The 16451-nt window shown below is 40.2% G+C and overlaps 1 long non-coding RNA gene across 1 annotated transcript in view; it reads left to right on the forward strand.

The window, feature by feature from the left end:
* LOC147663689 (uncharacterized) overlaps positions 1-16451 on the forward strand; it is a 253967-nt gene that overhangs the window by 87006 nt on the left and 150510 nt on the right. The window lies entirely within an intron of this gene.

Genomic DNA, 16451 nt, shown 5'->3' on the forward strand with positions numbered 1-16451 from the left:
TATGGTGTTCTGCAGACAATCAATATGTAGGATATTGTTCTTTGCCTTTATCATACGTGTGTTTGCAGCCACTAAAAATACCTAATAATAGATTGGATTGTATGTTTCACCTTCATTTATTAAATAGAGGTAGAAATGACAGACTAGTTTTCACCTTGCGTAAGGCAATTGTTAATGACCCTTAAACCTCTTCCTAATATTTGCACATGTAAATTGAAGATAAATATTGTTTAATGCAATTAATCAAAGAAGGACTGTTATTGACTCTTGGTGATTCTTGTGTGGAAAAAAAATATGTGACAGGTTTCCTGAAAAAAAATATAGCCACTAATGACAGAGCCACCAAAATACAGTCGCACATGTGCTGGGAGCATTTTTCTTTTTGCAATGTGCGATAGCATTTTCCTGCACTTATGTCCCAGTTCACAAACAGAACCTTTCAGAAGGAGGTGAAGGAAAAAGAAGAGAAGGATGAGAATGGCAGACAAAGTCCTGCCATTTCCTTCCTCCTGGCCAGCCTTTTTTAGTATTCATCAGCTCTAATCACAATTTTGGACCAACAGGGTTCCATTCGTATTAAAAGATCATTGTCCCTCATCCATTTGGCCCATTACAACATAAGACATAACCTAATCACTCGAGTTCACATCCTTCCCAAAATATATTTGTCCCTTGCCTGCATTACACATTTTAGGCCTGGTGTAAACCAAGAACATTTGATTCTACTACAATTATATGTATCATCATCATCATCATCAAATAAACCTTTATTCGCTTTTTAGCAAAACATAAAAGTCAGAGCTATAAAAGACAATACAAGAAACAGCATCAATTCAGGTTGTACATAAGTTATGGTAACATTTTACAAAACGTGACACCTCACCCTATGAGTAAACAGTTTCTCTTCTTTATACCACGTTTAAAATTCATGAGGACACAACAAATCAACGACCATCCAGGCCAAGTCATTTAAAATGAAATGTCCTAGATTAGACATAATACAACAATAATCATTCATTTTTCTTTATAAATTGCATGGTGCCTTTAACCACCGCCGAAAAACTCAAACAGAAATAGGAACCTAGAGACAGATAGGTATACAAGGTGCATGGTGCCTATTAAAATATGAAAATTGCCAGAAAAGGTTTAAACGTCTCCAAACGTATGTATAACCTGTATAGACCAGTGGGAAAGATCAAGTTTAAAACAAAATCTTAGAGGTGAAACAGAGCAATTTTTTTCCGACTAGCCTCCTTAAATGAGTTGCTGCCGAGATGAATCTGTAAATCATTTTGCAGATATATTCTGATTGGAGTAGACGAAGGTAAAATAGGGCTGGCCTGCATTTTCTAATATTCAGCACAATCAGGAGTGGTAAAATGAATTCCCTGTGCGGGTTATCATATAGCTGACAGAAAAAAAGAAAATGCAGCAAGTTCTGCAATGAATTACAAATGCAAGGACAGGGATCCAGATCGGTGTCTTTATATGTTTTACTGGGGTATGACACCGGAAGGTGCGCAATGCCAAATCTAAATTTTAAAATACATTTTGGGGGGAATGGCTAAAAAGGTACATATATGTATACTATAGTTACTTATGGAGGCTTTCATCCAGTCCTTTTCATCCTTTTATCTTTTACTGTGTCATTCACATTTACACAGTTCATGCATTCACTGTACAGTATGGGGAAATAGGTCAACCCACTTCAGCCATTGACTAACTTCATTGTGAGTGATGACATTTTACCCTTTCACAAGGACCACATTCGTACAAATTCGTTCCTTTTAGTGTCAGGGAACACTATTGTAAGTTTGCTTTGTAAGATACATTTTTTTTCTTTTTAGGCAATTTTTTTTTTAGATTATTCAGGACTTGGAAGCTTTCTTTACAAAGTTTAGTAAAAACCATGACTGAAAACAAAACAGTAAAAAAGCCAAATGGCTGACAGAGACTGCTAAACCTGTTGGCTTAGTCAATGGATATTCTGTACGAATCTGGAACTAGGTCATAACACATTCAATGGAAAGGACATGAGGTTGAGCACAGATCATCCCTCTGTCACTGATAGATGTAAGGGAGTCTGCAAGTTCTGCACTTCCCACAACCTTGGCCCCGCCCAACAAGGCAAGTTTTTAAATTGGTCTACATTCGGAGTACAAAATTCATTTAACTCAAGTTGCACATGGTCAAATTATTTTTCATAAAACGTGCATATATGTGTGTTGGGAATAATAAAGATTGTGGTTCTACTATTTCATTGGTTCCAGAAGAGCCAACATGATGATGGTTTGAACAGCAACCTTCCTGGAAAGTTATACATACAACGTAATCTGTAGTAATTTTATGGTTTTTTTAATTGAGAATAATTGATTGTATAGAAATGGTTAAACAATATGGGCATTATTCACAAAAGGCACCTTGTAGTATATAAAATAGTACTCCAGTACTTCAACTTCAGATCCTACAGAATGCACTTAAAGACCCTATTGTCAAAGATCTCAAACTTCGCCTCTGTTATTTCTTCTGTGCAAAGCCCCAGTGGTGGAGATCTCTGCACACATCTGTATATATTTTAGTAGTACATATGGAAGGGATATGGAGGAGTGGTGGGAAAATGGGAAGTAATTACTACTAAATTGGAGGTATTTTTAGAAATTTAGGATAAGTTTTAGGGAGTGACCTGATAATAAAAAACACACCCCCACATAAGATTAGGACAACTGCAATTTACAAATACATTTCTAAATCTACTATAGCCCTTACAGTGAAGAACCCAGCTTAAATGTACTCCAGCCCAGCAGTGGAGTAAGTCAAGCACCACACGTCACCACTGGTTCTTCAACACACTTCCACAGAAAACAGTGTCATGTAAAATAATACATATTTTCTTACATTCATTCTATATTTAAAATAAAGAAAGAGGAAACTGAATTTGCCCCATTTTGGCTGGGTTTACAGAATATCAAATGGTACAAATATATAATTTTCTATTATTAAAATGTGAAAAATTCATCTCTAGCTGAAACACATCCAGTTTGCTCTCTGCCGTATCACAAACAACAGCACAATAGCTGAAATAAAATCAGTTTTCAACATTGTTTTAAAAAATATTATTGATTGACCAGGCTTTCTATTTACTAAAACTAAAGTAAACATAGACATCTAGTAAAATATATGTAATCTAGTTCCATGATATTGCTTTACAATCTTTTTTCTAAATTTAGTTCTGGTATAAAAATGTATGGAATACACACTGAAGCAAAATCAGCTTGCTACACTCCTTTTTCACAAGCAGCAAAAACAGTTGAAAAGAACATGTGCTGTCGGTTTCACTAATGCACATCTGATATAATTTGGCCCCTTGCTTTCTGATCACTTGCACAGAGGCAAGCAATCTAAGGAAGTCTTGAAATATATGCTGGCATCTAATTTGCGGAGCTGCGGTTCAACCCTCTCTCTAATTAATTGCATTAAAAATCATGCCGCCTTTTACAAAATTAAGGCGAGCTGGCAGGTGTGCAGCAAAACTGCATGCACAAGAGTTAAACACAAATGCGTATTTTTCTACTTTTTGCAAGTCATGAATCCAGGGCATATGGAAGGAGCTGGTTACTCCACCAAAACTAGGGCCACATTGTGATGTGTGCCCAGGCGCAGAGCCGTGGTGTTTTAAAGATTAAAGACATTGCACTTCTTAAATGCAAGCACATAACTCGAAAATTCACTTGACCGGATCACAAAGTATTTTTGTCCGGCGTTCTTAATGTACTGCTTGCTTTAAACCCTTTACTGCTGTATTATGGAAGCAGAATTCTGCTGTTGGTGATGTGTGACAAAAATGTTTGTGTACATTTGCTGTGTAGCCACTGGCTTAACGAAACTTGAGTGGCCCCCTCTGGACACGATTGGGAGAGCTTCGACCAGAGTACTTTGCTGAGTGGGCCCCTTGGAGCTTGCCCCACCCCCACTGCTGAGGCTGCGGGGGCCTGTGTTACACCACAGTGTGTAGTAGTATTTTGATTCACTGGTAACATGTTCAGTTTTTTTTGTGTTGCTATCTTTTTAGTGCTGCATTATTTTAGGTGATTTTTTTGTGCTATCAGGTTTTTACTGTTTTGTTCCTTTTAAATGTGGTGTTATACTGCTTTGTGTATGTTATAGTTGTGTGCTTAGTTGTTTACTTTAGATATGCCAACAAACACTGCTACACTTCTAGAAAAAAATAGCACATGCCTTGACGGTTCCTATGAAAAGCAGCCATTTAACCACTTTCTAAGGTGGTAAAATAACACTACAACAACCCTTCAACCATGTAAGACACTAATCAACCCAAAACTGTGGCTTCTTCCATTGCTCCCTTTATGTGATATGGCCATCTGAGTTCATGAGTAAGGCATGGGCAGCTCATGCTCGAAATGAGAGAGCCACCACTCTGTCCTGTTTCTGAGCTGTGCTTTCTGCAGCACATCTACTAACTAGTGGAGTTTTCGAGTTATGTGTATGTGCTTTAGACAGTTCAATGTCTAAAAACATTAGCACACCCTTCTGTTCTGTGCCACCACACTTGCTCATGAAATGGCCCCAGAATTTAAATTTAGATAAAGAAAGTAAACATTGGTCTAGTAATAGGCTTGTACTGTGCATATCAGCCACTCTGAAAGCCTGGGAGCAAGCTATTCAGATCATTAGGACCATCATGACCTAATTGTTTGTATAATTGTTTCTTTAGAAATGTAGGCGCACTGATGAAAGGAGGGAGCTGTGTGCTATTAACATATAAATGCAGAGTTCGGCCTTTCTTACCTTTCACTGTGTATTTTGAATAGTAGCACAGATGCATGTTAATCCTTGCCATTGTCTGAAGTGATTTCTAATTATTTTGCGGATGTCTTATTGCTCTTGCATCTTGGGAGACTGCAAGGTATGCCCTCTGGTGTGTAACTAGAGCAGGGAGACATGCAGTCTATTGGCTGAGTACAGACAGTAGCGCCAAGAAAAACTACCCATATCTTGGCTCAAATACTGACTTCTGACCTGACCAAGTAGTGGAATTCTTGGCATATCGGGTAGGTTCACCACGCTTAGTTTTTTGTTTACTGAAAGATTTGTCAAAAACTAGAAGTGATGTGGTTCAATTTTGAATTTATTTTATTAACTGTTCTATTAATTAAAATAATTACAGTAAAAAGCAAAACGCAGTTAAAAAGGATCATAATTGAGCTAAACTGTTCCTCCCTCCTGCCCCAGCACCCTCCCCTGCCCATCCATATCCTGGCTTTGTGCTCAGCCATATGCCCTTAGGCACATTATGCAGTCCCCAGTGTTATTTGAAATTCATTTTTGATTAAAAGCAAATTCTTACCATTTTTAAAAAAATACTCAGATTTGATAGTTATGATTAAAAAAGTGGCACTCCTTGGTGCCTGTTGGGGACCATCCTGCTTGCTTCAGAGAGATTTGACGTGCCAGTTACAGGAGCAAGAGTGAATTCCTGGGATTCCTTTAAGGCAATCCTGATCAGGTGCGTGAATTGCCCCAATCTTGCTAAAATCATTGTCTTTGATTTGGAAAAGAATAAGGCTGAGGCTTCCCTTCAGGTCTTTGCTCAATTGACTGAACGGATAGGACAAAGGAGGTACCGGCATTCATTATTCAATTTGAGGCAGCAGCAAAGGAGATGCAGCCAGGATTCCTTTGGGAAGGAGCACAGTCTACATTCTGTATTTTCACCCTTACGTGCCCATGCTGGATTAAAATCAGCAATGTTTATCATTAAAAGTATTTTAATTCGGGCTTGCAGTGTCAGGGCCTCGCTTAGGTAGGGTTGGGCTTTTCCCGACATGTATGATTTGTTCAGTGGCTCTAGGTTAGAACTTGAACGGAGGACCTTAATGTCATGAGCAAAGGATGTTTGATAGGCTTGTTTATTTACTGCTTTTTTCCAGGCATTGAGTGGAATTTCCAATAGCTGTAGGCTTGCTGCCTCTATCTTCAGTGTGTTAATAGTGCGGCCAAGGCTGGCATGCCAGACCGATCCTGCCTCCTCGAAGGTGGATCTCAGTTGATATCTTAAGGATTCTGCTGGAGCCCTCAAGATCTTTACGTATAGCTTTGTAAGGTCCCCATGGCACTTCAGATCCAGCCTCCCGTGGCCAATCGCCAATCTCAGCTCTTCCTTTTCATTTTCAGCTATTCCACCAATACCCAATCGTCTCTATGCTAAAAACATCTTTAAAGGACTTAAAAAATGCCTTGTCAATCAAAGCTCGATATTCAGGTGTAGTTTACATCTAAGACTGGAATAAAACACAGCTATTTATACAAAAAGGCTAAGAGTCATACATTGCTTCAACCTATTAATTTAAAATAGCAATCTGTCCGATTTCCTGAGAAAACATCTCAAGTACAAATTTCTGAAATAAAACCCACAATCCATGGCTTCCCACTTACAAACTTACAAATAATTTTAATTGATAGGTCTCTCTTTCGTTGATAATGGGCGTGTGACTTGAAAGAATATAGCACAATTGTGAATAAACAGAGTATGTTGCACTGGGCAGCGCATGTAGGCAAATCTAACTCTTTAGTCTTCCACCTTGACTCACAGTCAACCACTGTCGAAGAAGTTATTAGAAAAAGATAATGTGGGATTTATTATACTCTCTCTGTAGATCTGTGATTTGATTGCGGATTACTTATACATTGGGATACAAGAGAAATGTGCAACTAGGGCCCTCATTGCTAGTACCTACGAGTTTTAGCCAATATTTATGTCATCCAATTGAATTTGACACAGCAGGGTCAAAATTCGTTGGGTACAATAAATAGCACACAATTTTTAGTTTGTCTGTGACAAAGGTGAACAACCTACGGACTTTAGTGCTTACCCCACAAAAATATGCATACCCCTGTAATTATCAGGCATTTTTCCCTAAAAAGAAATGTCATTATGTTTGACATGCCAAAAAGTATATGTGGAAAACTGTGGAAATGTGATGTTATCCGCCACACTTTTTGTAATAGTAGCTATCCGGGCCACTCGTAATGAGGGACTAAGACCACAGTGAGGAGGAAAGTCCACAGAAAATGCAGGAATATCTACAGAAGTCATAGGCCATTATCAAAATCAGAGACCCACACTTCACTGTAAGAAAATACATACTAAGAAGGATTTTAAGAAAGTAAATGAAAATTAGTTTTTTAACACAAGTACATTTGCATTGGCAAAATCAATACTTTGGGCTTTATCATAGTGGAAAGAAGCTTCAGCAAGCCTAACATGATAAAATGACATGACTGCTATTAGAGGAAACTTTTGTCACATCTAGAAAAGCTAACCCATGACCAGAAAATGTATATGTTTCCTTAAAGATACAGGATAAGAGAAACATGGGCAGGAGCAGTTTAATGGTCGCTTACACAGAGCAGGTGCAAGAATACCAGTAACACTATAACTTTCCTCACACATAAAATAGTTATATCATGATGGCAAGAAAAAGTGCAAACTATGCTCACACCTAGTACAATTGCACCAATGACAACATTGATTCCCGCTTCATCACACACACATAACATAACATATGTATTTGCAATGGGGACATTCACCCAAGGTTATCTTCGCACTGAATAACAGATATAACAAGTGCAGTATGGAAACTAAACATCAAGCTCAAAGTATATCATGGAGAGACACAACATGGCCCAGAAAATGCATATATATTACAAATAGATCAATAGTGGATTAATGACTAGCTCCGTAAACATGCATGTTCACACACATCCAAATCAGGTACTGTAGGAAAGTGCCTCTTTTGATATGGTCACCCCCACTTTTTGCCTGGTACCTAATGCAATTTTGACAGAAGTCCACTGGATTCCGGAATATCCAGGTCCCCAGTTCAAAATCTCTTTCCCTAAAACTGTACAATGGTTCCCCCAATTGGCGATATCTGTAGCAGCCCATGTAAGTATCTAGTAAATGGTACCCCTTCTACCTAGGGCAGTGAGGTTACAGAGGGTCGCCAAGGGCTGCAGCATGTATTTTGCCACCCCAAGGAACTCCGCAGCACACTAATGCAAACTGCCATTGTAGGCTGCATGACATGGTGCAGAGAAAAGTGAAGACATGACATGGGACACCTGTGTGCCATGCCTACAGATGCTACATGTAATATGAGTATGTCACCCCTACAGCAGGCCTTACAGCCGAAAGGCATGGTTCATTATATTACATGTGAGGACATATCTACATGAGCAGATATGCTCCTGTGATGTCCATGTTGATTCTTGGACATTGCCAATGAACTGGAATGCCATCTTGAGTATATGTACTGGGCGCTGGTTAATTGCGAGTTCCTCAGCTACATGATGGCTTCACTAAAACTAAAGATGTTTTGTATCAAACATCTCATATTAATAAGCCCACACTGATTCAAGCGATGGAAATATTATTATGTGCACCAAAAGGGCACCACGAAGGTGCCCCCTAAACACTTACCACTATCTGGTGCCCTGGCTGACTGGTGTTGACCAGCCTACCACCACAGACAGGTTTCTGTCCCACTGTCCATGAGAACTCACGCTCTCTGATAACAGAAAAAATGCTTGCTCCAGCTGGAGGTGTTGTCACCTCCTCCAAGCAGGATGGCTAAGTAATCAGCGTATCAAGGTAGGGGTCTTCAAAGGTCTCTCTCACCATTCATTTGAAATCCAGGCTTCCCTCAGAAAGGGGAAATGCCACCACCTGCCCGGGCCCATTTGGCACCTGGACATTTGGGAAAAAGAACTAGTCAGTAGGCGTGTTGTCTTTCAGGCTAGTTCCACCATTAAGATGGGCTACCTTATGTAAACTTGAAAAGTAGAATTCCACCACTTTGGTTTTTGGTGGAAGTAGGCTCACTGGGTCAGGGTTATGACCACTTCCCACAGTAAGTGGTCATATAGGGGATATAGTCGCCCTAAAGGTAAATAGCCTATTGGTACTATCTGGCACTCCCTTAACACCCCAAAATAGAGTATTTTAGAGGCATCCTTGTTGCCAGGAACTTAGATTTGATTGATCCAGCAAAAGAGGACAAAGAAGAGCCATGAGAAAGCTAAAACTGAAGTCTGCTGCAGACTTTTGGCGCTAAACCCTGCCTGCCTGCACCAGTCTCAATGACTGTGACTGAGTGACTTGTACTGCAGCTGAGCAACCACCAAGGACCCCATTGACTGCCAATCGTTTGCAAATTGTCAGCAATCTACCTTGGAGTAGAGGAGCTATTCCCCTGCAGTCTGCGGGCACCAAAGAAGTACTGTGTTGTCGCACCATGGCCAACTCATTGCAGCAGACATCCAGGAAGAGGTACCCTTGCTCCTTAAGGTCAGAACTGACCCCTCACTAAGTGAGCGGATCTCAAGACGGAATGGAGCTGCACAGTAGCAATACCCCTGGTACTGGACCTCTTACAGCAACTAAGGCCTGTTTAAGGCCAGTCGGGACTCTAACAGCAACGAGCAGCTTTCGAGGGACATCAGCACCACAGAGACCCACTTCCAGAGTGGCCCAGCTATCCTGATTTCTGCCCCCTCAACTGGCAAGACCAACAACTGCAAGGGCCTTGGAAGCACAGAGCCCAGCTGACCTACTGACTCTGCACCGGAGCATCCTAGGCTGGCTATATAAAAACTGTCTGTGCCCCCTTGCTCCAAGGATTCATGTGACCTGAGCTGTGGGATGTGGGTTGTTGGATGTGGGAGCTCCCAGACTTGCCCCCAAGACCCCCTCTGCACGCTGATTCTAGTTGGCCCCCTTCTTTCCACCGATGTAGCACACAAAGGTACCAACCTGACCGGCATCTCTGCAACCAGATGCCCCAGGGCAGGTAACGAGTAACTGCTGGTGGTACTTTGGGCATTGGTCTCCCTATGACTTTAAGTCCCAAAGGAGGCCCCCAGAAACCAACAGTAATAAATTGTATTCAACATATGCCTTTTTTCCCATAGGAAAGAATTGCTGCAGAAAGAGATATTTAGGTCAACATTTTTCTTACCTGTAAAAATTGATATTTAAAAAAGTACTTACTTGAGAATGAAGTTCTTGGTATCAAAAAATATATATAAATATGACTCATTTATCCAAATATGTCTCAGATTTATTCTTGAGTGTGTGTCTCATTTATTGTCTCTGTGATGACAATAAATGTTTCGCACTACCCCCTGATAAGCCTAAACTGCTCACCCCCACTACCGCAAAAGAGAGCATTTAGTGTTGTAATTTTTACCTCTTTAAGCCAATAAGGGTTGCCTAGACTCTTTATACACTGTACCTTGTTTTGGTCCACTATATAAAGAGCCAGCTTTGTACAGGTACCGAATAGGCAGCACTGGTGTGAGATTCCTTTGTCAACTGAATAGGCAAATGCTAACAGCAGTGAGCACTTTCTTCTGGGGTTCTGCTGCAGGACGATAACTGATAAAAGGCTGTAATGGCAGGAAGGAAAAGGAATTTAAATAGCAAAATAACATTAAGTTATTTCATAACTTTTCTTGAGTTATCAAAAAACGTATTCTGTGGTAATAAAGTTCTGTTACTTTTTGGTATACTATTTATAGAGTGTGGTAATTACCTGCAAAAGATGTCTCGGACCTGAGAGAGGACCACTACTGATAATATAATAGTTAGATGCTAATTCCTGTATTGCAATGTTTTCAGGGCTTTCCTAAAGTGAAACTGCTCTGGTGTTTTATGAAGAGACTACAGAAAGTCATTCCAAAATTAAACTATTGAGAAAGCCTTACCTCCGCGCCGCATCTATTTGAAACCAAGGACATAGAGTCGGCATGAATATATTGATCTTAAAAGGCAAGATGGTGTGTATATTTTCAATTTGGTTCTCAGATATAGAGATAAGTGCCCATGTTTGGTTTAAACACATGTTAAAGAAATTTAACCATGATTCTCTTATGCATTGGAAGCCAATGAAGCTGATTGAGAGCCAGAGAAGAGGAGACTTATTGCGGTAGGCCCAGGGCCAGTTTAGCAGTGGCATTTTGAAACCTCTTTAACTTATTAATAGATCCTACAGGGAAGCCAAGAAACAGAGAATTACAAAAGTCAACACGACTAAGCATGGTAGCCTGAATAACCATTTGATGTGTCAATTGGGCAGTACTGATAAGATTTTTTTCAGAATCCTTAGCACATAAAACGCTTGTACAAGAAAGATGATTAAGTTACCAATCTAAGTACAATTGAGGATCTATATAGAATCCTAGATTTTTTTACCACCTTTGCCGGGAAAGGTGAAATGGCCCAAGTGGGTGTCCCGAAACTGGCTACAAGCAGGCCAGATGTAGTGGAATTATATAACCAGAGTACATATCTGGTTTGAGTTTTTAGGTATTATCCTTACGCCAAAAGGATACTGAGGACATACATTGGTGAAATGGCTCACAAGGGTTGGGGCCCAGCTTGTCCATGGCAATAATCAGTTGTGGATCATCTGCATATTTCAGGCATCTGATCCCAAAGGATCGAATCAGCTGTGTCTACAGTCTGATATAGATGTTAAAAATTTAGGACATAATGCTGACCCTTGAGGTACTTCTTGTCTTGTAACCTAAAAGTTCAACATAAATGGAGGGAGATGAACTGCTTGGGCCTTTTCCTTCAGATAAGAGTGACTCCACTATACCGCCTTCCCAGTGATCCCAATTTCCTCCATTCTAACGATCAAAATACCATATGACTCTTCGTATAGATCAGTTCATTAACAGCAGCAAATCGTCCAGTTCTGACAGTAGTAATGTCTCTGTGCTGTGAGATGGTCAAAAGCCTGACTGGGTCGAAAATTAGATTTTTTTTCCAGAAAGGAGGAGAGTATTTGATTTACATGTTTCGCCAATATTTTTACTGGGTGAGGCAGGAGGGAGGCTGGCCTAAAGTCAGACAGATCACCTGGTTTAGCATTAGGCATTTTAGCGGTGGGACTATCAATGCCTTTTTCCACTTTGCCGGACTGCAACCCTTTAATAGAGATCCTTCACATATCTCCAGCAAAGGAGGGGCACGGACATCTATAACTTCCTCCAACAATCCGGGTGGGAGAGAATCAAGGGGAAACCATATGTAATTGACATGCTAATTCTAGTGAACTGATCTAAGGTAAAGTGTTCTGACTGTGTCCTGAAATATGGTAGAAGCTTATCAGAATCTGCTGCTGTTATATCTGGCACATTGCTAGAGGCTGGTTGAGAGTTAAATACGTTAGGTGCCGCCAGAAGTTGTATTGGAGACTTTTGGTCCTCACATGTCTTTGTCAGGGAATCAGAGATAATTGAGATTTGTTTCTCAAAGAAACTTCAGAGACTATTGGCTAGGTCTTGTGAATTATCAATGTAGACTGTAGCGCATTTTGGGGAGGAAAGGGGAGCACTATCTCAAATATCTTTGTTGAGGAATTTTCTGCCAGCTGTACCTTGTCTGAGAAAAATTCTGATTTCATAGAAATAATTAATTTCTTAAATTCATTAGTGTCCGTTTTAGTTTCAGTTTAGCTGGAGTAGAGTAGTCCTTACACCAGATTCTTGCAAGTTTTTTACAGCTCAGCTTCACTTTTTGGAGCTTAGGGCCATATGTATCATCAACCTGATTTGCGGTTCTCAAATAGCGATTTTTAAGAAATCACTATTTGAGAATTGCAAATAGGTATGTATGTACAAAATCGCATTTTTTTTAAATTTCTTAAAATTCATTATTGCGATTAGCAAATTGCGAATCGCAATTAAGGAATACTTTCCCATTAATTTCTATTGGCCAGGAGGCCCATAGGAATGAATGGGAAGGTATTCTCAATTTGCGATACGCAATTTGCTAATCGCAAATTGAGAATAATGTCAAGGGTGCAGGGGTGTCTAAAGGACACCCTGTTGCACCCCTGAAATATTCAATGGTGCACATGTGGCGCACATACATGCCCTAAGGGCATGTATGTGCGTCACATGGCACTTTGAAAAATGCAAAAATGTGCATTTTTCAAGGAATTCGCAACTTACCACCAACTAGAAGTTGGTGGTAATTTGCGATTCCTTAAGGACATTTTGGAAATGTTTTTGCTTCATACATTGCATTTAAGGAATCGCAAAATTTGTGATTCCTTAAATGCAATTGCAAAATAAGGACTCACAATTTTTGCTATTGCTTGTTTTGCACCAGATTTTGCTTTATACATACCATTTACCAAATTCGCATTCGCAAAGGCCAAAATTCTGTGAATTTCGGCCTTTGCGAATGCGAATTTGCTCGGTACATATGGCTCTTAGACATTTACCTCGGAGCAGAGGGGCTGTCTCTTTTTAGATCTAGGAAGCATGCTTGCCATAAAAAGTGAGAAATAATTTTTTTGCAAAACAGGGAAAAAAATAAATGACATTTTCACCCAGTTGGCTCTATTCTGTTCAGCCACCACCTGAACAGAATACATTTTGTTCAACAGGCAGTTATTAGGACTAAAAAGTACATCATCGGGTGGTGTCAAAAGAAAAGACTTTTTAATGGTTGCTACTTCACAACACCACACTGCTTTGGCAAAAGAGCAAAATTTCCAGTGCAAATAATATTGTGTATGCCTTTTGGAATGTGCAACCAAGCACGTCAATCTGCCCTGCCCAATAATCCCAAAAACTTTTTTAAAAGCTGTGTCAGCATCAGGGTTAATCATACTTTCACCAACCCTCTAGATACAGATTTTATACATAGATGCTCAATTCATTACACTATGGTATTAATTAGACAGCGGATAAACATGGAAATCTCAACACAAGGGAAGAGCAAAGACATGATTTCAAATTAAACTCCTAGATACAGCTCTGTGAATATGGAATTTCTCCCCATCACAATGGAAACCCCTAAAGTGATGGTGTAATTTGTGTATTTTATCAAAGTACATGTGCACACAACCTACTTTTCAAATTGAGTATACAATGTTGTCGGAGCATACATCTTGATTCCCCTGCTTCCTTTGTTTACATTTTGTACTTTTACATTCACATATGTAGTTTGCTTGTACACTTTTGTAACTTTGGGCAGAATTCTGAGAATACACAATCAGCAGTTTCAGTGAAAGATTATTCATAACGGAAAATTTCTATAGCCAGTCAGTCAAAAAACTTTATTTCGATTTAAAAGAAATCATATTAGTTATAGCAACATACATAGGAATAAAACAAGAGGGTATCCAATTACATATTTAACTAGATTTAAAACAAGATTTACATCAATCACCCTGTCCTTTCATGATATCACAATAAATAGCTTTAAAAGACTAAATCTCACCCCATCAACGCTGCTGTCTTGAATAGCCTTCCTTCATTAATCTTCATTTGGGGAGGAATCATACAATAAAGTGCATAGTGCAAGATTATTGGTGGAATCCTACAAAATATAAGCGTGGACTTTTACCCAGTAATTCTTCCTTTCCAACGGATCACCCATACCCATCCCAAAAACTTTGCAACAGCGATGACTATGGGCCCTTCCAAAGATGTTTTTAAAATCCTAAATGCCTCCCTGCTGCACCTGGTCCCATGTTTGAACAAATAGGTTTCAACCATCTGGACCTAGGTCTGTGGTACAATGGGCAGGCAAAGAAGATGTGTGCCACAGATTCCCTCTTATCATCACAGAAGGGACAGTTAATATTATTGGAACTGCACCATTTGTTGGTAAAAACATTTGTGGGAATCGAGCCCACCCTAAATTGATGATACCGTTTTCTGTCTCTTGGAGAGCTAATTAGGTCCCAATAGCTCTCATAGGAAGCCTCATGCTTGTAGTCAAGAAATACTTTAGACAAAGAGAGATTAATGTAAGCTGAGAATCGCCTTGTGACTATCATATTCCAGTACACTGCCTTTAACTCTGTTTTAGATGGAAATATACATTCGGCAGGGGCTGTCCAGAGGCGGCTCATCCCCATCTCACTAAGTATATTTTTAACACACCGTAGCCATAGGATTTTCCTAGAAACATCCGGATCTCTAACTTCTAACAGGGCCAGTGCATAATGTGATAGTTCGGGTGTAACCCAAAGCCTCCTCCAAAAGGCGACTGGCCTATATTGTGCTACATCGCTAACTGATTGGCAACCGAGATCCAAAAATAGGGGTAATAGCGGGGTAGACTGCGGAAGGCCAATTATGGAACTCAAAAATTTGTTCTGCGCCACAACCAAATGATCCAGGCTGGCATAGCCCCACAACTCTGCCCCATAGAGGATTGAGGCGCCAATTTTAGAGGTATAAATGTGTAGCATAGGAGCAATTGGTTTGGTGTGTGATAACCTTTGCTCCTTCAACAGAGCACCTGACAATTGTGCATGCTTAACTATAAGCAGGTCTTTTTGGGGCTTCCAACTGCTTTTTTATCAATGATATCTCCTAGATATGAGAAAGTCTCAGTTTGCATTAAGAGTCCCCCCTTCATTCTGACACCACCCACAGTATTCTTATTGTTTTGTAAGACCATATATTTAGTTTTGTCCACATTTACAATAGGATCATGATCCTCACAAAACTCCTCAAACCTCTTGAGGGCGCTTTGAAGGCCCTGCCTTGTCTTAGAGAGAATAAGCGTGTTGTCTGCAAACATTAAGAGCGGGATCTTAGTTCCAGCCAGGGATGGTGCATCCGTGGGAAAGTTCTAATAGTACTGCACCACCCCATTGATGTAAATTGAAAAGAGGATTGGTGCTAGCACGCACCCTTGTCTCACCCCTTCTCAACTGGAAAGTAATCAGTCGTATTGCCCCGTGCATCCCATTTCACCTGGGCAAAATTATTGGTGTGTAACTTGATCAATAAAGCCAAAATATCCAAAGGCATACCAATCTTCATAAAACAACACCACATCTTGGTGCAGGGGACGAGGTCGAAAGCCGACTTGAGTTCGACAAATGCTGGATAGATTGTACCTATCCCTACTACTACGGTACGCCAGTATATAAGGATAAGCCTTAGCACCTGATCTACGATGCTAGTGCGCAGCCGGAAACCCACCTGAAGGTGGGAAAGAATTGCACATTCTTCCAACCATGCCTGGGTTCTACACAATACCTGCCTTGTGGTCTCCTTTTGGATACAATCTATAAGGCTTATCGGCCTATAGTTCCAAGGTCGGGAGTAATCCCCCTTTTTGTGGATGGGAAGGATTATTGCACCTGCCCAGGTTGCAGGGATGGGTGCTCCTTTAGCAATGGCATTCGCTATAAATTGGATATAGGACGCCCACGTATTTACCTCATGGAGGAACAAGTCTGCAGGAATGCAGTCAGGCCCCGGCGCCCTGCCTCTTGGAACTAAAAGTAAAGTATTTTCCACTTCTTTCTTGCTAAAGTGTAAAGTGGAAGTGGAATTAGGCAATTCAAAATGTTCTTGTATTACTCCAACACTTGCAAACTGAGCTTTAA

Source organism: Lissotriton vulgaris, unplaced genomic scaffold (assembly GCF_964263255.1).
Source record: "Lissotriton vulgaris unplaced genomic scaffold, aLisVul1.2 SCAFFOLD_2396, whole genome shotgun sequence".
In the NCBI taxonomy this organism is placed as follows: domain Eukaryota; kingdom Metazoa; phylum Chordata; class Amphibia; order Caudata; family Salamandridae; genus Lissotriton; species Lissotriton vulgaris.